This window comes from Equus caballus, chromosome 18, assembly GCF_041296265.1.
Source record: "Equus caballus isolate H_3958 breed thoroughbred chromosome 18, TB-T2T, whole genome shotgun sequence".
Lineage (NCBI taxonomy): Eukaryota > Metazoa > Chordata > Mammalia > Perissodactyla > Equidae > Equus > Equus caballus.
The window spans coordinates 79,555,592-79,582,990 of record NC_091701.1 but is presented as its reverse complement, the minus strand read 5'-3'; the positions used below and the strand labels follow the sequence as shown (position 1 = coordinate 79,582,990).

Genomic DNA, 27,399 nt, shown 5'->3' with positions numbered 1-27,399 from the left:
ACATCTTCAAGGATCCCGTCGTTATGTGTTTTATTCAGTATAATCAGTCCATCTGAGCACTCGAGAAATACGATGCACACACACGAAGAGACAAACTAGGGGACGAGTGGGGCATCTCCTTGGCTGTCTCACAGCTGAAGAGACTACAAGTTTCTCAGACTTGCCTTCTTTCCTTCAACCTGGACAAGCCAAATGAGAGATTTTCAGAAAATTATAGAGTTTTAATTGTTTAAGAGGGGTTTTATGTTTCCAGGAAAAGACATATGTGGTCATTGCCAGCTACACTGAAGTTAAGCACTTTAGAAAATCTACATGGCGAAACGTTGCATAAACAGTGTGGAGACAGCGCATGCTCTCGGCGAGTCCACCCCGCTGTGCTTGAGGAGCGAAGGTAGACACCTTTTGAAAAGAATTTAACCTCGCAGTCTTAAAATAACATTGGCTTTGTGCATATGATAATCCCAGTCCCCACCAGCCCCTGCCCTCTTTCTCTCTTCTCTTTGGCTGTTTTCTTTTTTTCAGTACTTCTGTTTCTTTCCTCACTCCACTGTGGCCTTCAGCTTCTCCAACCGTATGCTGGTCTAAGACATAATCTGTTTATTTTTTGTGCATTTGCATTGTGACTTCCCCCATTCCACTCCTTCCTCTCTGATCAGCAAAGTCCTAACTTTAAGGTCCAGCCCTGGGCCCACCTCTAAGTGGACACCTCCCCAGCTACTCCAGCCTCCCACCTGGTTGCTTCTCAGAGGCGCCATGGCACATATCATCTGCACTATTATTTTGCACCGAGCGTCTGCTCAACCTATACTGTCTTTTTGTTTTTCGTATGTGTTCCCTCTTCCCAACTGGATGGAGATCTTGAGGGCAGGAGAGTTGAAAGGTTACCTTTCAGTGTTCCCAGCACCTGGAATTCGCACCTCTTATAAAGACACTTCAGAGACACTAAGTGCCCCTTCCTCCTGTCCAAAGGAGAAGGTCATCTGAGACTGCTCATCCTCCTCCCTCCCCCAGGACAGAATGTCCCAGGACACCATCCGAGAGGGAGCGTCCGTTGCCTCCAGTGCCACGCAGAGGCCAGCTCTGCAGCACACCTTCTTACTGGCTGGCCTTCCTTTCTTGCCTCCCTGTCACCCCTTTTCTGCTTCCCTGGGTTGCACTCCCTAATAAAACCATGCATAGAAGCTTTTGCCTTGGGTTCTGCTTTCTGAAGAATTCAGGCTAAGATGTGGGGCACAGTGACCCTACAATGGAGACCTCGCTCCCTGCACTGAGGCGGCAAGTCTTTGGATAGGTCACTGTCAGCTCCTTCAGGGTCCCCTCAGCTACAGAGAGCTGTCATACTCAAAGCCACACCCTCCCTGCAGCTGCCCCATCCGGAGACGAACGAGTTGGAATATAAAGACCTGGCCACCTTGATCCGACACAGGAGACCTCAGACAAGCAAGATTCATTCAGTCCAGAGCTCGCTGCCAGGTTGGCAGAAGCTTTGCTGGGCCTGCAAGAGGCAGAAGTGTGACCTCTTCCTCGGCCTGGTCCTGCTTCCGTCCGCCCCCTTCCCGTCACAGATGTTGATCCCCAGTGAACATCCTGCACCCCCGGCCCTGTCTCAGAAACTGCTCTGGAGAAGCCAGTCTGGGACAGCATTAGCTTGAACTCTTCGGTTTGCACAAACATTCAGTCCAAACTGACTTAGGGAAAAATAAAGGGGTAATTGCATAGACCCAGGGACTCCAGTGTTTTAATCAAGACTCTCTCTCTCTCTCTCTTAGCTCTGCTTTTCTCCAGCTTCATTCTCAGGAAGATTCTGCACCTGGCAGCCCCCGGAAGCGCCAGGTTATCCCTTTATCCCTCCAATGAAGGGTCCACTTTCTCAAAACATCCAGCACAGTCCTGGAATAGGGTCTCATCCGTATGGGCTGTTGTTTCATGTGTCCGGTCCTAGACCAATCACCAGGACCAAGTACACAATTTGTCGGGCCCAATGCAAAGTAAAACCAAGGTCCCTTGTTCAAAAATTATTAAGAATTTCAAGACATTGACCACTAAGCATTAAATCGAGGGTGGGACCTTTCTGAGGTTGGGGCCTGGTGCGACTACACAGGTCGCAGGCCCATGAAGGCAGCCCCACTAATTGCTGTGGCCCAAAAAAGAAATGCTCTACCTGGCAAGACTTGGTCATGTGCCCACCCCTGAGGGTGGAGTTAGTACGCCAACAAGAAATCAGAGGAATTGATGCTGGGGACGGCAAACCCACAGATGCAGCTTCATACATTTATACTAGTCAGTAGCTAAAAGGTCCCATAGTGTGATGGGAAGAATAAGCTCCAGCTTTACAAAGTCTTGGTTTGGAATCCTGGGTTTGACATTTTGGGAGGTGTTGTTTAGGCAAGTCATTTAACTTCACTGAAACTCAGTTTTCTCTCCTGTAAAGTGGGCATAAAAATACCTGCTTGCCTTGCAAGGTTGTTGTGATGCATAGAGGAGACAATATATTCCACTGATTAACCTGGAGACAGGCAGAGAGCAGGGCCTCCACAAATGGTGGTCATGATGGTGGTGATGTTGATGCCGACGGCCATGTTGGTGGCAAACAGCACAGAACAGGGTGTGGAATGGAGTGAACAGAATTGCTGGAATGGAGGCTCCAGCCCTGGGCAAGCTACTTCAACTTTCTGAGCCGTAGGTTCCTCACCAGTCAGAGAAGGATTTCATTCTTCCGGACTCACAGGTTGCCCTGAGGATGGTCGGCTTGGATGTAAAAAGCCTGGCATCAGTGTTTGCTGCCCTCTGCTAATAGGGGATGCCCTCTAGTATCTTGTTCCCTTTGGGCCTCAAACTCAGAGACAAATTGTAATATTCAGCGAACATTCAAGTTGTCACATTTGCATTAAAACATGTGCCTTTTGAAGAAAATACCGTAACCAAAAAGAGCGGATGGACTCTTAGACCAGAAGTTCCTTGTTATTGCTGGGCCATCAGAAAGATGCTCTGATCTTGAGAAGGCGCCTCAGAATGTCACGGTCGTTCTACTAGAACATAGAGAAGGTGGACTAACCAGAGCATCCGCTAGGGGCACTCATTTAGGACCAACGGCTTTGGAATTAAATGAGAAAATATTGTTGTACCGTGCTGGGATGTAACAAGCATGTCATCTTTGCTATTCCTATTTAAAAATTAGAAGAATAAAAATAGTTGGAAATATTTACCAAATGATTGAGAAACCTAGTGATGGATAGCTAATGTGTAGTACTTGTCTTGTTGGAGGTATTTGTAAGGCTCAAAAGGAGGAAATTGACAGTGCTTCTTTAAAAGTCACTGTTTTTTTCAGAGTATCGCGTCCTTCTCCTGTATTCCCTTGATGAATATCACACCTCTCCCTGGGGAATGAGCACGAGACTGATGCCAGCTTCCAGGGGTACTTCAGGAAACCCTGAATTTGCTCACCAGCACTGTGGATTTCCATAATCAGTTTGTAGAAAACCCAGTGTTACCTGTGAGTTCAAATTTGCAAAGAGAAGACAAGTGGACACCTGGGAATGAATATCTGGCCAGTCATGATTCCCAAATTCCCAAATACAGGCTCCCCCTCTGACTTGAGAACTCACACACTGAGAGAACAAGGAGAAAGTTGTCCTCCTGTGCGGAAATCTCTAAATTCAACTGTAAATCTTTAAAAATAAGCAAAATCGTGCAAGGCACCAGTGAAGAAACCTCAAAGTAGAATTTTGTCTGGATTAGAATTCATAATCCAGATCCTGAGTGAATTACAAAATAGTGGCTGTTTCCCCTGATTGTAGATTTACTGGGAGCGCTGTAGACTGGGTCCCCTCCAGGCTTAACCCGGTGCCCAGTGCCCGACCTCGGAGGACCCCTCCCTAGCCCCGAAGCCCCATCTCTGCATCATTGGCGGCACTCTAATCCGTGTAATTGCATTAGTCTCAACAGCGGGTTAGCCCTAAGTGCCCCACACAAAGGGAGCTGTCAGCCCCGCTATTGTTTTCCACTTAATGTGATTCCAGGCAGCAGAGAAGAAAGGCAGCCAGAGCCATCGTCTCACATTACACACCACAGTTTCTAAACCAGTTAAGGAAAAGGGATTTGCAGCCCTCAGGATTAGAGACTCTGTTTATATTAGCCTATATTTCTTCTCCTAACACCCTCCATGTTGGTCTCCTCACAGCCTGGTCCACCTCCAGCGCTCCCTCGCACCCGCTCCCACATTTCACCATTTACTTCCCAGCCTTCACCAGCGAGCACAGTCACCGAGCTGGCTAATGCGGGCTGATTGTTTTAATTATGTCTCAGAACGCTCCTGCGTGTGCTGTCACCAGAGCTCAGGAACGAAGAGGCCGGTCCGGCCCAGGCTGATAGTCAAGCAGACCTTGATAAAGTGGTCCATTTCTGTGCAAGCAATTATTCCAATTAATTGAATAAAAACATCCTGCAGGATGTTTGTCAGAGAAATAAAGCTTGGCTCTCAGGAGGCAAATTGGTCAGTATCCTGATATTGCAGCAAAAAGGTGCCAATTTTTTTTTTAGAATTACATCTGATGGGGAAGGTGAAATGAGGTTTCACGGAAGCGAGGGAGCAAACGAGCAGAGGCTATTAGAGAAAGAGTGCCAGACCATTTTCAACAAACCGTGGCCTAAAGGGAGGCCTCTCTTCTCTCTTGCTTTTCTAGGCGAAGCTCCTGCCACAAGAAGTCCAGCTGATTTCCTCCTGCCCAAATGTATGTATCATTTTTCCCTTGGCTGGTGCTGTGACAATGAAACCTCACTCGATGGGTTTCTATTAGAACCAAATGGGTTTGGAGAAGCATTTTTACTCTTAATGGAGCTTTGCTATTGAATTCCATTTTTCAGAATTTTATTTTAGTTTCAGTTGAATATTTAAAGAGGTTTAAATTTTAAATATCTGTGCTGAACAAGCCCCAATATATATTTTTTAAATTGCTGTAATACTTCACTGGTTTCATTTTTAACCCGATACAACATGCATAATCCATTATGTTAGCATTACATAAGTCGGGTGTGTCCAGACACCAGGCAGGGCTCTCCTTTACATGGTTAAGCCACACCACTGCAACGGACTGTCTTATCAAATTATTTTTATAACAGCTTTGTTACTAACAAAGCATAAAGAGGGTTCTAAAATTCAACCCAGGGCTCATTATTATAGGAATACCCATTCAGATTAATGAAACTTTTATTTAAGGTTGTCCTTCGACTAAATTATCATATTCTAGTCTTCAAACATTGTCAGGGAGAAAAGCTGAGTCTCCTTTGGGAGCATCATCTTTCTAGGCCTACTGGTTTTACAGGTTCTGGTTATTATCCTAGCTTCTCCTAAGATTGCTCTGGCCCTTTGAAAGTGACAAATATTTGAGTGTTCCGGGCATTTAGGGGGAAACAAAGGCACACAATTGACACCCAGCTCTCAGGGCACTACGTGCAATGCAAAGCCCAGACAGAAATGTGAAAGTTCTGGACAGACTGAGGCTGTCTGAGTGTGGGTCTCGGCTCTAGCATGTACCAGTTCTGTGACTTTGGGCAAGTTGTTTCACTTCAGCTTTAGTTTCTGCATCTATAAAATGGGGATAATAATTGTACCTCTCTCATAGAAGTATAAATATTAAATAAGATAATCTGAGTAAACCTCTTAGCACGGTGTCCAGTGGAAAGAGCTCAACACCTATTTGGTGGATAGAGGATCTCATGGAAATAAAAAATATTTCCAAATATAGAGCACAACTCATGGATAAATGTGCAGCCAATAATAGTTTGAGTTGACCCAAAGATGGAGACCTAAAGATGGAATGGACCTAAAGATGGAGATGGAGTTTCAATGAGCAGAGAGATGAGGGTCGAGACTCTGCCCTGGTGTTTGGGGACGAGCTCTGGCAGCCACTCCCGTCAGTATGAAGCTGAATCCAGGTGAGATTCTGCGGGCAGCCTCCGTCCAAGAAGATTGAAACTGGCACAGGTAACGAGGGCAACGCATGAAACGGCTGGGACCTTTTACTCCTTCGCGATATTTAAACTCAAGACTCAGTGCACATTCCAGGGCGTTACAGAAATGACCCCTGCTCCATCCATCCAGCACAAAACCCACACTCACAATTCACTTGTTGGCTTAGAAGAGTCTCTGGTTAAAGCAAATTGGAGAAATCGACGTTTACCCTGAAAGTTTGTACACTGTACATTACCCTGAAAGCTTGTACCTTATGCTATTTGTAGCTGCTGTTGCCTTGGTATACGTACGTCTGCCAGCGAGCCCGGACTTAAATCCCTGGGTGATAACCTTTAACTCTTTGCTAGGGGGCAAAATCAATCCAAGGTAGAACTAAGGGGGAGGACAGAGGAGAGAGAAGTTGCTGCAGAGACCCGGGGGACTCGCACCACATCTGTCTATAGACTTGAACATACTCCGGGCACAGGTGAGAGAAGCCAGTTGTGTGAAATAGTGACATTCTCTAAAGTCCTTCCTGTGCTGACACATCTACAGAGTTTCTGGTCAGTGTAAGAGAAAAAGCATTTCTGGGAAATAAGGCTGATCACCTCGGGAAAAGATTAAAAAGCTGGAGTAAGAGTATTTCTGACAAATGCAGAATGCAGTATTCCTGTGTGAGCCCTGCAGGATGCTCAACTGTGGGTCCAAGAGGCCACCATCACTGTCGTGTTCGCTGTCTCTCCCATGTGGAGGTCCCGTTGATTAATGCCTCAGAGAGCTCAGGAGCGTTCTGCGTCCTCCTCTTGGCTGCAGGTGTTTCACTGGCTGTAGGGACGGTGTGAGACATTTTGATGTATGTAAATTATGTTCATACTTTGAGCCTAATCATTACTATAAAATTTATAGAGGATAAAACACAGGCAGCCATAAAAATAGAATTTTTGCTTTGATCACGCAAAGTTATAGGTTCCCTTGGTGATTAATCTTTTATGGGTCTTAAAGGTCACCGCCAATCTGAAGACTTAACGTTTTTCCTAGTTCTGTCCAAATCTCCCCAAACGGTAGAGGAGTAAACAAAAGCCACCCAGGACAGCAAGGATGGGAACAAACGTGCCTGTGCAGGGCTTTCAGGCCCAACATTAAGGCAGGCATAAAACAAATGTACGTTTCATAAAACAGAGAGAAAATGAAAAATTGCGATGATTTGGCTAGTGGGTAGCGGATAGTGGAGAGCGTTTCTTACAGCTCTGCTACAAGCTCACGGGGGCACCGTAGGTGGAATATTGAGCCTTCTTGTACCTCAGTTTCTTCAACCATAAAATGAAGAGATTGCCTTAAAGAAATCGCCAGGCTCCATTCCACTTCCACCGTTAATAAAGTATTGTAATACACTTTCCATTGTTTTAGATGTGTACAGTTGTCCCTTGGTAGCCATGGGGAATTGGTTCCAGAACCCCCGTGGATACCAAAATCCATAGATACTCAAGTCCCTTACTTAAAATGGCATAGTATTTGCACATAACGTATGCACGTCCTCCCATATACATACTTTGTCATCTCTAGATGACTTATCACACCCAATACAATGTAAATGCTATGTAAATAGTTGTTATACTGTATTGTTTAGGGAATAAAGACAAAGAAAAAACGTCTGCACATGTTCAGTACAGATGCAAGCAGCGTAGGCCTTTCAATCCGCACTTGGTTGAATCAGCAGATGTGGAACCTTCTGGATAGGGAGGGCCAGATGTATGTGAAAAAACAAAATCTACCATGTTGGGAGGTTGAGAATGACACAGCATCATGAAGTAGGTGGGGAGAACAGACCCTGAGCTGAGGGAAACCTGAAGATAAACAGCGCAATGGACGGAGCGTTCACCTGACTCCCTAGGATCATGTGCTCGCCTGCTCCGTGGGGCTAAGAGCACCTCCTGCATCCGTGCGGTTATCAGCGAGTAAGATGCAAGCTATGAATGCACTTCGGAACAAACACAGCAGGACGTGGTAAGACTGGGCTGTCATTGTCATTGTTTGTGTTACTTCTCTCAGTAGCAATACTGTCACAAGAACAGGAACCTCTTAATGGTCTGCGGCATTGTGCAGCATCTAACACTAGGCTAAGCACATCCTATGTCTTCAACAAATAATGGTTGAATCAAATGAGTATTAAACAGAGATTACGTTTTCACCATTGAATCCTGGTTACTAAGCTTAAAACTTCAAGGACCAGAAATGGCCGACTCTTGAAGTTAGAAGGGAGGTAGGCGACACGGGCAGAGGGCTGAGCAAGGGCCATGGCAGTGTTTCCCAGGAAAGCTCCAGGAAGCTAGGGCTCTCTGGTGGAGGAGCAGGGGGCGTGGGCTTCCTCTTCTTGGAGAGCCTGTTCACACTGGCCCCAGCAGGCTCTGAGCAGCCCAAGAGCACATTGGCAATAACAGCAGCCACTTCTGCAATCCTGCCTTCTCCAAATTTACTTATGTCCCCCAATTCTTGCACTAACATTTATGAACTTCCTGCAGCACAAGAGTTTCAGCGAGCACAGCTAGGGAAGGAGGGTGAGCTGAGAGGTAGGACAGACGGCTTCACTCTGTCCCTCACCTTGGACTTCAGACCAGTCCTGTAACCCTTCTGCCACCCAGATTCCTCCTCAGTAAAACCATCGTCTTTACACGGCCATTGTGAGGATTAAATAAGATCACTCAGAGTTCCCCTGCCTCAGTCCTTGCTGCAGACTGTCCCTGGAAGGCTGAGCCTGCACCCCGAGTGCCCCCTCTCCCAGCACAAGGGTCGTTTACGCATGCGTCCGCTGCTCCACTGTCCCTCCAACCCCAGGAAGTGACCCTGCTTCTGATGTCAGCTCCCTGTTCCGTCCACTTATCTCTACAAGGAATACTTATTGAGTTCCTGCCTTGTGACAATGAGGACAGTGCTGGAGACATAGTTGTGAACAAGACGGACAGAAGACTGCTGCCCTCATGGAACTTTCTGTCAAGATGGGAGACAGACGATTAAATATGCAGTTATAATTTGGTATGATACTTACTATAAACAACAATATTAACAGCTGATATTTATTGAGTGCTTACTAAGTACTTTGCATATATTAAGTCTTTTAAGTCTCTACCGTCACACAAAGTGGACACTATTATTATATTCAATTTATAGATGTGGAAACTGAGGCAAAGGGAAGTTACAAGAAGTATATGGTAGTCGAGAGCATATAGCAGACGCCTCAAGGATGTGTATTCTGAGACATGAAGGAGGGTAGGCGTCGTCTTCGGTGAAGAAGTGCTGGGTGAGTGCTCCAGGCCGAGAGGGTATTCGGGAGGTGGGGAGAGGAGAGAGAGAATGAGAATGGTGCATTGCAGGACCAGGGAAGCCCCACGGCCAGAGTAGGGTGCTCAAGGTCTGTGTGTGAGTGTGTGGGTGGGTGGGGACTTGGAGTCAGTGGTGGTGATGGGTTACGAGGCAGAGAGGTGAAAACAACAGCTAGATCAAAAGAGCATTTCAACCACTGTAAAGACTTAACTTTGTACTTTAGGCAAACAGAAATCAACAAAGGATTCTGCAAAACAGTGTCAGGATCAGCGGCTCCTGCAGCATTTTAGAGAGCTCCCCTGGCCTCAGTGTGGAGAAGGGATTAGAGGCAGGCAACACTGAAGAACTAGTTTGGATACTGCCACAGTAACCAAGGCAAGAGAAGACGGTGTCTAGACACAGAATAGAGGCAGTGGCAATGAAGAGACAGATGGGCTTGAAAAGCACTTGGAACAAAAAAGACAACTGACTGCTTGTGGTGGGTGTACAGCATCAGAGGTGACACGTGGCTTCTGGCGTGGACAGTGCCATTCACACTGCCAGTAGGGAGGGAGCAGGTCTCGGAGGAAGATGACTTCAGTTTGGGACATGATGCATTTGAGAAATCTGTGGGACATCCAACTGGATGTACCCAGCAGACACTTGGAAATGTGGCTGTGAAGCTTGGGGAGCAATCTAAGCTAAATATGGCCTTTCATTGGGCATAGAACACCATGGACAGCTTTTAGGAAGCAGAAGAAACAGAGAAAACTGCCCACTTGGACACTTCTGGATCCAGACTTAGTTGGCATTCAAGGTGGCAGAGACCAGGGGTCAAGAAACAAAGGTAAGGAACAGAACATTTACAGTCAAGGATCCACCAACTTTCTCTCCCAGTAGAGTAGGGGCTCTCAACGCCTTGCCCACACCTCCTTATGGCTCCTCCGTAACCTTAGCACTCTGATGACCTCTTCCTTGAGCACTTGAGTTCTGCTTCTCCACCTCAGGGCTTTCTCCAGCTCAAGAGTTAATGTTCCCAGGGGAGCCCTCAACCAAGGAGAAAATTCCACTGATAAATATCTCAGCTTCCCATTTCCTCAGTGGACTGCTCTGAAGAAATGAAGGATCTGTCCTACACGATTCAGGCCCCTGAGGGTGAGCCGTTGCCCCCAGTGGTAACCAGGTCACTAACACACGTGTGTTTTGCTTTTTCTCCTTTCATACCCCACTTTCCCCATCCCCTCTCTTTGGCTTCCTGGGATCAATTCCCAAATAATTTACCTGTTCTGATGTCATTGTCTCAGGATTTGCTTTTGGGAAAACCCAAACTAAGATCAAGACACTAGGTTACAATCACTTATTTGCTTCTCTATTTCACGTTTCTTGGATAATATAAAGATGAAAAAGAGTGGAAGGAAAACAATAAAAACTAAACTGATGTTAAGCAGGTGAACCCAGAACATCCTTCTGTGTGAAGAAGCAAGAAAAGAGTGAAAGAATAATTAGGTCTTGTCAAAGGACATCGAAGACAGCTTGAAAGAGCTCCCACTGGCAATGTCTGTGACAATTTGAGGATAAAAAAAAAGATAAACTAAAATTGAAATAAAAAATTTGTATGTCTATGATGACACTAAAAAAATAGGGGAAAATAATGGCATTGACCAGCACTGGAAGTGACTTTCACATTGACTTCTTGATATAAAAACGGTTAACAAAAGACAAAGAATAAAGCACGTGTTGGGAAGTTCTGGATAACGAGTTAATGAGGGCAAGTTCTTCTTTACACAGAATTTCGAGCTAATAAATGAAGCAACTCTAAATGAAAAATAATTCCACTTTGTGTCCCCTAATGGCATAAGTTAATTCAATCAAATCACACTAGATGCTAAACCCATCAGGTGAAAAGTTCAATAAGGAACTGGACATTCACATGGCGCCAGCGTATCGCGTCCCAAATTACCTGTTAATGGTGAACAGGATTTAGAGATATAACAATCAAAGGCAATGCCTGCTGCTTGATTAGATCCTGGTTTAAAGAAAACAGCTATAAAGGGTATTTTGGGGCAAATTAGAGAAATCTAAATATGAGCTTGGTAGCAGGTGCTATCAGGGCACTACTGCTAACTTTGTTAAGGTGTGGTAATGTTTCAGTAATGTTTAGGAGAGAGTCCTGATTTGGGGAGATTCATACAGTAGTATCTAGCAGTGAAGTATCAACCTTCAAATTATTAAGAAAAAACTTATGTAAATATTAACTATTTTGTAAAATATGTTTTATGTTAAAGTTTATTGCAATATTCTTTTTACTTCTCTGTATGTTTGAACATACTCATAGTAAGGTTTTTGGGTTTTATTTCTGCTTTTTCTCCCCAAATCACCCCCGTACATAGTTGTATATCTTAGTTGCAGGTCCTTCTAGTTATGGCATGTGGGACGCCGCCTCAGCATGGCCTGATGAGCCGTGCCATGTCCACACCCAGGATCTGAACTGGCGAAACCCTGGGCCGCCGCAGCGGAGTACGCGAACTCAACCTTTCAACCACAGGGCCGGCCCCCATAGTAAGGTTTTTAAGTTCTGTTTTAAATTACTTTATCATTAAAAAATTACTTAACTTTTGTGAAATCTGAATTTTCAGTTTTCGCTTTCTCTTTCAACTTGATTTGCTTAATTTTATGTTCCTTTGAAGATTTTTTTTTTCCTATGCACGTGGGGTATTGGGCTGACGTTTTTGTTTACATGTGTGTTTTAATTTTTCGGTCTAAATTTCGAATTCCTCTTCTGTTTTGGCCCGCTGTGGTCCTGGTGTTCTCTGTTACCGCACTTCTCATTTCAGTTGCTGAGGTTTGTTGACGTGGGGAGGCTGACATGTACTTTTCCCAACTTGCCCTCTCTTCTATTTCCAGGAGGACAACTGCGTGTGTGTTGGGGGAAAAGGCAGCTGAAGGTGCAGGGATGGTGGGGAGTAACCAGGCTTGAATGATATCTGAAAACAAAATAAGTCTTATACGGCAAGTGGACATGTAAATTGCTATAACCTTTCTGGAGGGCAATTTTGAAATATGTCTCAAAAGCTTTACTATTCCACATACTCTTTGATATTCCAATTTATATGAATTTACATTAAGGAAATAATAATGGATAGTGTTCACTGAGGCATGAACATCTTTGTAGTAAGAACCAGAAATCAACCTAAATGTCTAACAATAACTAAATTAGCATACATGTCCTGCTACAGACTGAGTTGTGTCCCCCCAAAACTCAGAGGTTGAATCCCTAACCCCCAATGTGCCTGTGTTTGGAGGCAGGGCCTATAAGGAGGTAATTAAGGTTAAGGGGGGTCATTAGGGTGGGGCCCTAATCCAGTAGGACTGGTGTCCTTCTAAGAAGAAGAAGAGATACCCGGAGTGTGCACGCACAGAGAGAAGGCCATGTGAGGACACAGCAAGCAGGCAGCTGTCTGCAAGCCAAGGAGCGAGGCCCGGCCAGAAACCAACCCTGCCAGCACCTTGATCTTGGACTTCCACCTTCAGAACGGTGAGAAAATAAATTTCTGTTGTCTAAACTGCCCAGCCTGTGGTATTCTGTTATGGCAGCCCTAGCAGACTAGCACATCCCCAGATGGAAGAATGATGATGAGGATGATGCAAACAGATGCCTCCATAGTGCTTACTATGCGCCAGGCAGAGCTCTAAATGTTTGCACATATTAATTGATGTAATCGACGCAGGAACCTCATGAGGAGGGTACTTCTGTTATTTCCATTTTAGAAATGAGGAAAGTGAGTTACACCGAGGTTAGGGTCGTGCAGCTAGGAAGTGGTGGAACCAGGACTTGAACCCAGGTGGTCTGGGTTCAGAGGCAGTGCTCTAAATCACAGATGCCACCCCTCTAAGAAGACATTAAAATTATGAAAAAATGGTTATTTAATTGAAGGTAAAGATGGTATTACATATTACTTTTTTAAGTAGGTTAAAATATGCACAGTGATATATATAATTTCTTATCATCAATACTCATATATGTCACTAGTATTTCATATATATGCATATATATATGATATAGGAATATATATATGATATAGGAATATATAAATATATGAAATATTTCCAAAAATTACCTGTAGTTATCTCTGAGTGTCAGAAATAATACTTTTTTCTTTTTTTGGCTATTATGTAGTTTGTACAATAAAGATGTGTTTAGTTTCATTTGAAATGTATTATAACACAGTTGCTTAAAGTTAGAGTGGGATGTTTAAGTAACTAAGGAGCAGCGTAAGGAATAATGTGAAAGAAATTAATCCCTCTAGACGGATGGGAGTAAACATTGAGGACAGTGCTTTGAGGAGCGGGTAGCATTTGAGCGATGATCAAGAAGGCTTAGTCGGAGAGACCAAATGTTGGAATATTGAGCATCAAGGTGGGAACTGAGGCGGGCAACTTGCAGATCTTGGACTTAAATGCGTGTGGTTAATCCTTAATTTGTCACTATTTCTATTGACCAGTTTAGGACTTATGGTTTGGCTAAATCCCTTTACTAAAATCACAAATGCTGCGTGAATTGATGGACAAGGAGACAAGAAAGAATCCTGTAGCCCATGCTCATACTCCCAGACACAGCAAGTAGAGGGACATTTTTATGTGACCCAGGTGAGACACCACGTTAATAACGTTTTTCCACAGCTCAGGAGCTGGCAACCACAGTGGGCAGAGGGACCCTCAGGGCCCAGGAAACCTTTACTGGGGCTGGAGGTTGGGGGGTTGGTGGTGGGAGGGGAGGTTGTCTTGCCTGGGGGCATTTGAGTATTAGAAAATGAAAGAGGAATTTTCCCTGTCAAGGATTAGATGATCGGAGAGAACTAGTCCAGCTGTGCAAGTCACATATCCCCTTGATGCTCAGTTATGGCTATCCGTGAAAATATTACGGGTCAAATCCCACCATGAGGAACTTGAAGGAAGGCACAAGATCTCTCACTGGGCTGGAATTTACTGTAATCAACATCTTCCCAATCTCATTGCCTGTGCTTCCCAATCTCATTACTGTAATCAACATCTTCCCAATCTCATTGCCTGTGCCTGTCATTTCCCTAAGGGCAAGGACTGGACACACAAACACAGCGGGAGCCGCCTTCCATCAAGACAAGGTGGTCGAGGTGGTCCGTCAAAGCCGCCAGGCGCAGCCCCAGGCAGGAACGCACTCTCCTGGAAGCCAGTTCTCTTCCCCACTGACCTTTCCCCTTTAGGTTTTGCTTATTACCTGGGGAGTTGGGCCAATTATAACTCCTTGTAATTTTTTTTAGGAGAATCATATTTTACTCTTTATTTGGGCTACACTAGCGAAAGCCGCTGTGTTACGTTTCCTTTCCAGTTTGCATTATGTCACAGAGTCAGGTGCTAGGTGTTTTCATCATCACCAGCCATAGGACTGCTTAAAGAACACTGATTGTACTGCGATTGTATATCTCTCTCACATACATACATAATATATATGAAAACATTTCAGGATAACAACACCAACAAAGTGCTATTACCACGGGCCATTGGGCAGAGCATAGAGATATTTTCATTGGACTAAATTTTGGGTTTCAGTGGCATTCGTAATAATAGTATTTGTCTTGTAATAATAATGTACAACCCCCCATGGCGTAACAGAAAGTCACATTTCCCTTTGTAGGAACTGAATTGAAAAGACAAATGTGAGGCTCCGGAACTTCCAGAAAAACCAAACGCTGCCTGTGTGCATGTCAGTCACCCAAGAAAGTCAGTTCTTGATGGTGAATGTTTAACAGAATTCCAGAGAAGATCAGGGGAGTGTCACCTATTTATTCATTCAACACACTTATTTAGCAGCTACTCTGGGCACGGTGTCATTTTAGGGTCTAGAGATAGAATAATGAATGCAAAAGAGACAAATTGCCACCTGTGTGGGGTTTACATTCTAGTAAATGTACTCTATGCCATGTTAGAGAGATCATAAAGCAAGCAGGGTTAAAGGGAGTTTTTTGGTGGGGTGGGTGAAGTTGTAATTTTAGATGGAATGGAAATTAAAGGATGCCCTCAGAATGTAACTTTTAAACAAACAGCTGAAAAAAAAAAGAGGGGATTAGTAATGAGATTCTCTGGGGGAAGAGAATCCCGGGTAGAGGGAACAGCGAGGGAGGCAGCTCAGTGGTATGAGCACGCCTGATGTATTTACAGAGAAATCAGACCAGTACGGCTGGAGCAGATGACCAAAAAAGAGTCGTAGAAGGGAAGTGAGAGAGGTGACGGGAGCCAGATCACGTGGGGCACTGTAGGTCATCGCTGGAGCTGAGAAGTCTCTGAAGGGCTTTGAGCAAAAGGAGCATGAGGAGCCGTAGTCATTTCCAGGTACAGTGATGGGCAACGCCACACACTATCGGTAGCACTAACCAAGTTCCTTTCTTCTCTGATTACAGTTTGGTGGTGTCTATAAAAGTTCTTTCTAAATAACAAAATATAAAGCTTTTACTAAGGAATTTAGGAGATTATTGTGTCCCAATTCTATTTGAGGCTGAGAACAACCCCTATGTATGCTGCAGTTTTCCTTAAATTGTTGTCAAACCTCAATTGATCAGGTTATCAGAATTCAAACTAGCTAATCCCAGATGTTAAATGGAAACCAGAGGATGTATGGGAGGCACTCATAGTGCATTCATGGGACTGCTTCTTTCCTTTCGGGAACATACCTCATCTTCAGATTATCAGCAAGTGAACCGGGTAATGGTGGAGTGGGGAGGTGAAACCAACCCACAAAAAACAGTTCAAAATCTGGAAAACAATATTTGAACACACACACAACTCTTTGAAGGCTCAGGAGAGTGAGCAAATGCAATCGGAAACTGGAGAGGAGTCTTCCCTTGAAAGAGGAACTATGAAAGATGAGATTAGCAAATTGGTAATGTTTTGTCTCAAAGTACCATGAAATCCACAAGAGGCTCAGGTGACAAAACCACAGCCTTATGGGTTTGTGGGTGGAAGAATAACCAGAGTCAGGGGGAAGTCATGGAAGGGAGGGAGCCACAGACAGACTGGGACCCCAAATCCACAGAGAATACCTAACCAGACCCTAGGCTGTAGACTAAAGGCTGAGACCCTAAACCTACGAGACCATCTAACCAGGCTGTAGGCTGCAGACTAAGGGCTGAGACCCTAAATCTATGAGACCATCTAACCAGGCCCTAGGCTTTAGACTGAAGGCTGAGACCTTAAATCTATGAGACCATCTAACCAGGCCCTAGGCTGTAGACTAAGGGCTGAGACCCTAAATCTATGAGACCATCTAACCAGGTCCTAGGCTGTAGACTGAAGGCTGAGACCTCAAATCTACAGAGAACACCTAACCAGTCCCCAGGCTGCAGACTAAAGCAATCATTTTTAGGGGACACCCTAAGGGGATCCAGAAAGAATAACTAGCATCTAGAAGCCGAAAAACTGAGCAGAGATTTCAGTTGCTGTTCTACACAAAGAAGAAAGAATTTGGAGTGTGAGTCCAGCCAAATTAACTGCATTATAGAACACATTTCACTTTCCTGAGGAAGAAAATAGAATCCAGGGTCTCTACAACATATCATTTATGATGTTCAGTTTCACTAAATATGTGAAGTCACTAAACGTGAAGAAGCAGGCAAATGTGACTCTCAGGTTCTTTGTGACACCAAATGAGGTATTTTTTTTCCCCAACACCAAATATATGATGCCTTTTCCCACAGCAGTTCTCCAGTTCTCAGACCCTAACCATCCGGAGTTACTGCAGACTCCACAGTTAAGGGGCTCAGTCTCACCAGCCGACCCCAACTTCAGATGCCAGCAGCAAGTCCGCATCACCCATACTTCTGACTCGCCAGCTCTCAATCAGTTGGATCATTCTTCAAAATGACTTATAGTACTCAGGAAAACACTTTACTTCCTATTACCAATTTATGGTAAAGGGTACAACACGGAAATAGCTACGTGGAAGAGATACACAGGATGAGTTATTAGGGGTCGGGGCACAGAGTTTCCCCAGGCTCTCTGGATGTACCACCCTCCCAGCACTTTCATGTGCTCACCCACTCAGGAGCTCTCCGAACCCTATGGTTTAGGCTTTTTATGGAGATTTCATTACACAGGCATGACTGATTAAATCACTGGCTATTGTTGATTGAACTCAATCTCTAGCCCTCTCCATTCCCCAGAGGCCAGAGGGCGGGGCTGAAAGTCCCAATCCTGTAATCATGGCTTGTCTCTCTGGTGATGGGTCCCTATTCTGGAGCTCTCAAGGAGGCCACAGGCAAGAGTCATCTCATTAGCCATCTCACTCTTACCGCTCACCAGATTCCAACCGTTTTAGGAGCTCTGTGCCAGGAACTGAGGACGAAGACCAAATTTTTTTTATTATATCTCAGTAACCTATACCAAGAAAAAAAGCATTTACCGGAAACCAACCTTAAAATGGTCCAAATTTTGTAATTAAATAGACAAAGATTTTGATGTAGACACAATAAATATGGTCAAGGAGTTAAAGGGAGATATATGCAAATGAAGTGAACAGATGGAAATCTCATGAGAAACAGAAACTATTAAACAGAGCCAAAGGGAACATTTAGAGCTCAAAAGTACAATGACTGAAATTTCAAAATTATAGTGTGGACTTAAGAGAACAATTGGAGACAGCAGAAGAAAAGAGCTGGGAAACTTGAATGTGGATCCAAAAAATGATGCAATCTAAGGAACAGAGGAAAAAACAAGTTTGAAGAAAAATGAAAAAAAGCCTTAACGACCTGTGGGACAATATCAAAAAATTCATCATATGTGTAACTGGAGTTCCAAAGAGAGAGAAGAGAGAATGGGACAGAAAAAGTGCCTGAGGAATTAATGGCCTAAAACTTCCCAAATTTGATTAAAGACCTTAACTTACAGATCCAAGAAGTTCAACAAACTCAAAGCAGGATAAATGCAAAGGAAATCAGACAAGGGTACATCATAGTCAAACTTCTGAAAATCTGATGACCATGACATGATCTTGAAAGCAGGCCAAAAGAAATGGTGCATTACATACAAGAGAACAATAGTAAGAATAATTTCAGACTTCTCAAAAGAAACAATGGAGGCCAGAAGACAACAGTACAACATTGTTAAAGTACTGGAAAGCAAAAACTGTTAACCCAGAATTCTATACCCAGTGAAAATATCTTTCAAAATTAAAAGCTAAAATAAAACACTTTAAAATGAATAAAAACTGAGCGCATTTGTTGCCAGCAGACTTGCACTGGAAGATACACTGAAGAAAGTTCTACTGGCTGAAGAGAAATGACATGTGAATCTAAATGAAAAATGAAGATTTCTAGAAGCAGAAAATATGTAGATCAATCTAAAATTATATATATATGTATCAGCATATATAGTACTTTCAGACAAAACACCATATATGTATTATGCATATGTATTTTGCCTGTGTCTATATATATACACACACACACTCTCTCTATATATATAGTGGATTATTGTTATTTACTGTAGTTACGTTCTATACAGTAGCCGTGAACACTGAATTAGCGAATACTGAATCATTGCTCCTAGCAGAAATAGAGGATTAGCTTCCTGTGAGCCTCTGGTCACAACTTTTTCATCAAGCAATCAATACATAACTTTCTTTAATGTATGTTTCTGTTTAAAGACAGAATATTTAATATACATTGTTGATTCGTTAACGTTGATCTCAGCCAACAGCTTTATAACTCATGCGTGAATGAGGTTTATTTAACATATTTTTTTCTTACAGCCTTCTTGTGCTTAAGAACACTACACAGAACTTTAGTCCTACACTTGGGGTCATTTTAAACAGCAAAAAGCCAAAAATGTGGCACCACATACTGTAAAAAGGCCACTTGTTTACTGTGTGAGAGCTGAAACAAGAACGCAAAGCAGCTCCTTTCCCCTTTCAGCTGAGAACGTTCATGTCAAGTGATTCAACTGTCTCGCCTCTCCGAGTATGTCTGCAAATGACCGTGAAAGAGCCGCGATCCTGATTTGGGGGTTACAAATAAATTCCAGTGAGTAGAGCTAAGTCCAACCATATCAATATGCACATTAAATCTAAGTGACTAAGCACTTCGCTAGAAGCCAGAGATTGACAAAACGATTCTTTATAAAAGCAAGCTCTACCTCTATACTGTCTACGAAAGACACACTTTAATACACAAAAATACAAATAAGTTGAATGTAAAATGATGAAAAAAGTTCTATCATGCAAATACTGCTCAACTGACAGCTCGAGTGGCTATATTAATATGAGACACAATAAACTTCAAGACAAGGAGTATTATTTAGAGATAAAGTGTAATATTTCATATATAATAAAAGGGTTCATTCATCAGGAAGATACAACAATTTTAAATGTGTATGGGCTTAATTTGACTTCAAAATACATAAAGCCAAAACTTATAGAACTAAAGGGAGTGACAGACAAATGCACAATGATTTCTCAGTAATTGTTAGAACAACTAGACCAAAGATTCAGTAAAGATGAAGAAGACTGGATCACTGTTAACCATCCTGACTTCAGTACCTTTGTGGAAGACTACCCCTACCAACTGCAGGATGCACGTCCGTTTCCAAGAGACATGAGACGTTCACCAGAATACACCATAGGCTGGGCTCATAAAAGGTCTCAATATACTTCAAATGATTGAAATCTTATAGATAGGTTCTCTGATCACAAGGACTTTACATTAGAAATCAATAACAATAAGCTATCTAGAAAAGCCATAAATATTTGGAAATATAAGAATAAATTTCTATACAACGCATGGATCAAAGAAGAAACCACAAGAAAAGTATAAATAATTTTTATTTGAATGATAATGAAAATACGACATACCAAAAAGTTGTGTGATGCAGCTAAAGTACCACTTAGAGTGATACGTGAGATTTTAAATGCTACGTTAGAAGAGAAGAAAGATCTGATTTCAATGATCTTTAAGATGCTAGGAAAAGATGGGCAAAATATATCCTCAGTGAGCAGAAGAAGGAAATTAATAAAGAGCAGATATCAGCAAAATAGAAAGAAGAAAAATAGAAAAAATGAAAAGGCAAAGACAATTCCTTGAAAATATCAATAAAATCAACAGTCCCATAATAAAACTGATTAAGGGTGACAAATTGAAATGGCAAGCAATAGGATATATTGGAGTATATGAGGAAGTCATTTGGTATAAACCTAATTCGGCCTGACTTTGTTTTTTCCAAAAGGGCCTGACTGTGGCCATTGAGCACGCATTGTATATCTGCTTAGACATTTTGAGATAAAGGTGCAACTTCCCTCCCCCTCCCAATGTTGGCATCTCCTTAAAGATTAAGCATCTTTCCTTAGGCTGGGAACTGATTGCAGCGCTCATCTGTGACCGCCCAGCTCAAGGCAACAGACCTGCCACCCTGTGGGTTCACCGAGAAGCAGCTGTTTCCATCAATCGCTGTGCTGACAGAGCAGCCTCGTAACTATTGTAAAAGGGACATTTCAGTCATATGTGAAACATACTCTTTGAGGGTATATAACCACCCTGTACACCCCCACTTCTTTGGAGTGCTCTGTTCCTTTGTGGAAAGACTCTCCCGGGTTATAATCCTCCGATTTCAGCTCAGAATAAACTCACCCAAATTTTCATTTATAGATTGGTTATGGATTATTTTCATCGACAAGGGGGAAAAAGAGAAAACACAAATTACCAATATCAGGAATAAGTAAAGTCTTGTAGCACAAGGTCAGTACATAAAAATCAATTATATTTCTATACACTAGAAACAAACAATTGGACTTTCAAAATTAATTTCATTTATAATAGCATCAGAAAACGTAAAATACTTAGAGATAAATATAACACAAGGTGAGCAAAACCTCTGTACTGAAAACTACTAAATCGTTGAGAGAAATTAAAGAAGACCTAAATAATTGGAGATACATCAATTTATAGATTGAAAAACTCAGTATTGTTAAGATACTGCTTCTCCTCAAATTAATCTATAGATTCATTTAGGACGGCCCTGTGGCCGAGTGGTTAAGTTCACACGCTCTGCTTTGGTGGCCCAGGGTTTCGCCGGCTCAGATCCTGGGTGCAGACATGGCACCACTCCTCAGGCTGTGCTGAGGTGGCATCCCACATGCCACAACTAGAAGGACCCACAACTAAAAATATACAGCTATGTACCGGGGGGCTTTGGGAGAGGAGAAGAAGAAGAAAAAAAGAAGATTGGCAACAGATGTTAGCTCAGGTGCCAATCTTTAAAAAACAAACCTATAGATTCAATGCAATCAAAATCATAATGTCACCAGACTTTTTCATAGAAATTGAAAAGCTGATCTCCAAATTTGTACAAAATGCAAATGGCTTAGAATAGCTAAACAATTTTGAAAAAGAGAACCAAGGACTTACATATACTATCTACCTTCAAAAGTCACTACAAAGCTACAGTAATCAATGCAATGAGGAACTGGCATAAGGATAAACAGACAGATCAATAGATAGGAATGGAGGATCACAAATAGACCCACGCTTATGTGGTCAATTAATTTTTGACAAAAATGTCAAAGCAATTCAGTGGGGGCATGGAAGTGTTTCCACCAATGGTGCTGGGACAAATGGACATCCATGTGGAAAGATAAAAAGAATCTCAATGCTTTCCTCATCGCATACCAAAAGATTAATTTTAGATGACATTAGACCCTAGCACGCCTCTTAGGAAAGCTCTCAAAGATGTGGGTGTCCCTGGGAATGGAGCCCCAGCAAGTTTTCTCGGGAAAGGCATTAAAGTGTTGGGATTAAGTCACTTAGGGACTTCAAAGTGTCTGCTTTCTGAGGAATTTCATCCGAAATAAGGGCACTCATGGAGTGGGGCAACCCAGGACATGACCTGCCCCAGCTGTTGCTTTCTTTGAATTTCCTCTGTGGCAGCTGCCACCACAACCTACTCACCTGAGGGCCAGGGTGTGGGGTTGATTTCTGGTCTTGGACCTCTACAGGCTCCTGTGTTCTTTACCAGGATCCTGGGATGATAGAAAGGGATTTTGTCTTGTCAAAGCAATTTCTTAACATTCTTCGGGCTTCCCCTAAGAGATTTTTCCGGGAAAATGAAGGATGAGGATTCTTCTGTTGACACGACTTGAGGGCACAGTTAGTAGCTGCTTCCAAGCTCAGGGTTCTTGCCTGTCCTCTGCCCCCAGACCCCAGACCTGGTCCTCTGGAAATGGAATGCCACCTGCAGCCCCCACCCTTCCATCTTTCCATGTAGTCCTTGCATGGTAATAATGTGACTAGAACTAGATAAGGGGACATAAATGGCTAATGTCACAATGTGTGATGCACAGTTTGGGGACAAAATCAGCTATTGCCAAAGCCACTCCCCTTAGGGTCCCTGGAGACAGTGAGAGGGAGAGGGAGGGAACGAAGAAGTAGAGAGAGATCGGAGGGTAAAAGGACAGAGAAAGACTCCATCCAGCAGTCTGGCAAAGCGAGTCTTAATTATATTCGTTCACAGTACGAAAGGTTTAGACACGCACTCAGAGTTAGCAGAGCAGAGAAACTGTCCCTCCCCCCACAGTGGGAGGAACTCTTAGCTTTCCAGGGGCCCTCGCTTCTCTCTGAAACAGTGTGGTAAGAAGAGTCTGCAATGCAGGAGGGGAAAGCCGAAAAGCAATTCTTTCATGGACACATTCCTCGCAACGCTCACAAGTCCCTGAAAGCAGGGAAGCCTCCCCAGTTACGAGGACGGAGATTTGCCTTTTTCCTAACACATTCATCTGTCTTTTCACATCGTATCAGCAAGTAGGACTTGTGTAGTTTCATTTGGCTCGAAACCATAATTCGCTTTTTAAAGCAAGACGTCTTTGAGTTCATCCCTTTGCCGTCTGCTCCTCCCCCACCCCCATTAAAACCCCAAAGACCTCAGTTAAAATTAAGTTTTCTTTTCTAAGAAGGCTGAGGGAACCAGAGAAAGAAAGGACCTAGGAGGAGGGGCTAGACACCAGAAAAAGCAAAGAAGATTGCTTAAAACCAGATCGAAATCTGTCTATCTCGCTTCCTCTCTTTTCGTCCCCCTGCCAAGTAAACCTTCTCCTGATTACAGTAAACACCTTCTTAACAGATCAAAAGGAGCGGTTTCCCAGGGAGTTGCTTACTCACAAACTTCATTATGGTAGTGCCTCATCATGCGTAGCTGAGCCTGCCCCCTCGCCGCCTCGCTTTGATCTGCCACTGTGGCCTTGCGTCTGTTCCCGCAGTTCGTCTACATTTTGTTGGCGTCAGACTTTTTCAGGATTTATCCCTCAGGTTTGTGAACAGCCCAGTAGAATTAGAAGAGCCAACCTAGAGACAGATTTTTCTCCCAACACTCTTAAAAAATGTATATTTTGAAATGTCAGTAACAATGCAGATATTTAACTCTTTCTTCCCCCCTGCCCCCATGAAGCCATCCTTTCTACTCCCCTCCATGAGACTTGCCCCGTGGTAGATCTCTTTTTCACTGTAGCTCTCATGTCTGCAATGCAGGTTTCTTGCAGAGCATTATTTATTATTAATGGTATAATAATTTATAGTGTGCCAGCCTCCTAAACTTCACAGTGCTGTACAGATGCATCACAAGGAGAGTCGGGCCACCTGACTCTGCAGTGAATGAAGCCACCAGACCTGTAAGAAACCACCTCCAAAAAGAGAGTCATTCTGCCAGTGTGGTCCCCCAGGACTCCCCGGGCTGGCATCAGTACCAGTGGTAGAGACTGAGGACAAGTGACTGAGACTCTAATTTGTGATGATATAACTTGACCTTTGGGAAGGCAGTGTTTGATCTGATTTCTGCAAATGACTTACCTGGGAGTACCTCTCTGCGGTTCAGTGTCCTACTCAATAAAATGGATGGTTTCGTTTTACCATCTGCCTGCATCCCCCAGTCACCAATTGCCCAGCTCAGCCTCCTAAATGCCTTTTCTCAACTCTCAGCCTCCTTGATCTCTCTGCCGCCTTTGGAACTACTGACGGTCCTCTCCTCGAAACCTTCAAAACTCTGTCCCCTCCTGGCTTCTCTAATGCTAGCCTCCCCGTCTCCTCCCCTCTTGGCCATCCATTTATTCTGTCAACACTTCAAGTTAGGCTGTCCATTTTCTGGTCCTCTTTCCTGTTCCTCCATGACTGTTAGCAGAATTCAATCCTCTGCTAATAATAAGGATGAGCAGGTAAATTCCTATATATATGCTCGCTGTTCTATAATTCCAATGTTTTCATATTATATTCTCATACCTCACAGAACCCACGACAAAGGTGGGACGCCTCACCGCATCTCATTGTCATGACTTATTTCACGTTCTGCTTCTGTAGACAGTGTGTTCTTGGAGGGCAAGGACCGGATCTGTCTTAGCTCCCTTCCTAACCAGCCGGCCCAGCGTAGGAGCTGAAGGAACAGAGGAGAACGATCAGCCTTCTCTTACGAAGACTCTGTGTTTCACAGATAACCCAGATGTGTAGAGAGATAAGCCCACCGTCACAGCATAGGCATGCCAAACCTCCTCTAGGTCTCTGAATCCAAGTCCATTTGTCTTTTCACTACACTAAATTGTAAAATACAGCAAAACCTATATTGCTCTCTGTCACACAACATAAATAACAGCCAGGCTTCATAAAATCATGAGAGGGGAACTGGAGAATTTCTCTACTGTCTCCCAGATTTACCTGATCGTAAACGTCTCTTGAAGTATCTGGAAATAATGCAGGTTTGTACACCCCAGCCTCGTTCTTCCACAGCAATATGCAGGGGAAGGCCTAGGAAAGCGGACGTTTAACCAGCTTCTCCCTCTGCCATTCCATCCACGTGACTTCTCTGGGGCTGCTGGACCGACTGCACCTCCAAGGTGGAGATGAAAGCTGTGGACCAAAGGGCTCCACTTTGCAGCAGAGAAACGGGAAGAGAGAACCCACGCTACAGCTGCAGGTGATTCTCATCTACAGGGAAATTTAGGAAACATGATTCCAAACCAGTGGCTCTTAAACTGTAATCTCAGGACCATCAGCATCACCTAGGAACTTGTCAGAAGTGCAAACGCCCAGGCTCAACCCCAGACCTATGGAATCAAAATTGACGCCACACTGAATCTGGAGTTGAAGGGGTGCACCTGCGCAAGGCTCCGGTGAGTGCGACGTGCACGTCCCCATCCTCTACAGGGGAGACAGAGGAGCTCCACTCTGCAGAAGGCGCCAACGGCTCCTCCTCAGGAACTCTTTTCGCTGTTGAACAGTCACTGTCGCGGGATCCTAAATCCCTCCTGCTCTTCCTGAGCCCATTTTCTCTTGTTCTGAACCCAGTGCTGCCTAGATTTGGATCTTGTATATCCTGGTGAATCAAATAGTTCATGTAATATTTCTTCAAAGGTGGTTTTAATACTTGATTATATTGGCGCTGTTGTGAAAACCGTCTCCGCAACGTTGTTAACAGCCAATCGAGCCATTACGCAGCTGTCTTACCTGTTTGGTCACCATTTTATGCAAACATTGCTCAGCACTGGGCCTGGTGCAGACAAAGAGCTCAACAGATAATTGTTAAATTTTTAAATGTAACTCTTTGGTTGTGATCGTGGTGTTCCCATCAGAGGTGGTCAGTGGAGGAGGACCGAATTCTCAGGGTCCACGCTCCTGCTCTGCAGGTCAGCGTCCCAGAGTCATTCTCCTGTTCTCCACGGAACTGCCTCCTGCTATTTCTTCTAGACTGTGCCTTTTGTTTCCCTCCCTGCCTGCTGCCCAGACTTTGAGACACTGTCCTTTATTCCTGCCTTTCACTTCATCTGGGTCTAATCAATTCTTCAACTCAGATTTCTGATCCTGTTTCCCAAAGCGCTGGTGACCCCATTCTTTCCAGTTCATTGTCACCTACAGGTGCAAAGAGTTGGGTCTCCCATCCTTTAACTCTGTTCCAAAGTAGAACCCCTTGGTTTGTCCTTCTCCATTTCCCCATTTGGAGCCGAGGTCAGGTTCAGCAGACCCAGAGAGCTCATGTGGGTAAAACAGCAGGGAAGGAAAAAAGGTTGATGCCAAATTGAAACGCATGTGTGGGGTAGTCTGTTATTAACATGCATTAAGCACTTGGGCATGCTAAGTGCTTAATACCTGTCAATAACCATAATAATAAGACACATGTTGAGGAAGTGGCATTGTGTTTGCACCTTCCCTGCCTGGTAGCTATTTAACATGGTCAGTGGGACATCTGGACTCAGGCCAGTTGGTACCCAGTCTGATCTTTACTAAGAAATGGCTGCAGCTGCTACAGCCTATAAACCCTTGTAATGCTGCCCAGTGCCCAGCAGGGAGATGCAATTGTCCAGCAAATGGATTTAAGAAAAGGACTAGGAATAGGGTTTCCCAGGCAGCATTTGAAAAGCTAATCCTTCCATTTCTAACAACAACTGCAAAAGAAAATGAGGAAAAATGCAGTGCACTGTGAGAATCAATTGAGATGGGAAATATTCAATAATTTATAACACTTCTGCAACATGTTTTCCTATAAAATTTAACCAAATTGAATCTTCATTTTTATATCAGAGAATCTTCCTACCTCATAACTGCATGGCTATTAGATATGTGCTTATTTAGCTGGAAGACTGGAAGAGAAAATGATTATCGATGGGTTAGAGCCTTCCCATAGAGAGGGATATTATTGAGGCAGTACATGAAACGGAAAGAGTGTGAATCTTGGCATCAGGACATCTGGGTTTGACCGTAGCCTCCAAAAATCACCAGTTTCATGATATTAGAGCAGGCTCAAAACCTTTCTAATCTTTTCCTGTAAAATGGAAATGATTCCTTCTCTACCCATTTACAGAGCTGTTTTGAGAAAAATAAGAGATAATACAGACATCTAGAAATGGATACTCAGGTTTTGCTATTATAATGCTGCATAACAAACAAACCCACAATTTTAGTGCTTTATAACTACATTTATTTCTCCCTTGTGCAGTTTTGGATCAGCTGTGGCTCAGGTGAGCTTGGCTGGACCTGAGTTTGAGTCTTCTTGAGAGTTAGACTCTCATTCTCTGAGCCAGGCTGAAGGCGTAGGAGCCATGTAGGTTATGCTCTTCTTGTAGATGTTGGCCGTGAAGCAAGGGGGCGAGTGGAAGCTTACTC

At 43.7% G+C, this 27,399-nt stretch overlaps 1 long non-coding RNA gene across 2 annotated transcripts in view; it reads right to left on the bottom strand.

Annotated features, from left to right (window-relative positions):
• The window catches only part of LOC138918818 (uncharacterized), a 55,065-nt gene extending 31,515 nt beyond the window's left edge, over window positions 1-23,550 (bottom strand). For both annotated transcript variants that reach the window (XR_011428617.1, XR_011428616.1), the window contains exons 1-2: window positions 23,419-23,550; window positions 22,213-22,283 (exon numbers count right to left, since the gene is read on the bottom strand). This is a non-coding gene — a long non-coding RNA (uncharacterized lncRNA). The remainder of the gene's footprint in view (window positions 1-22,212; window positions 22,284-23,418) is intronic.
• Window positions 23,551-27,399: the final 3,849 nt, after the last annotated feature.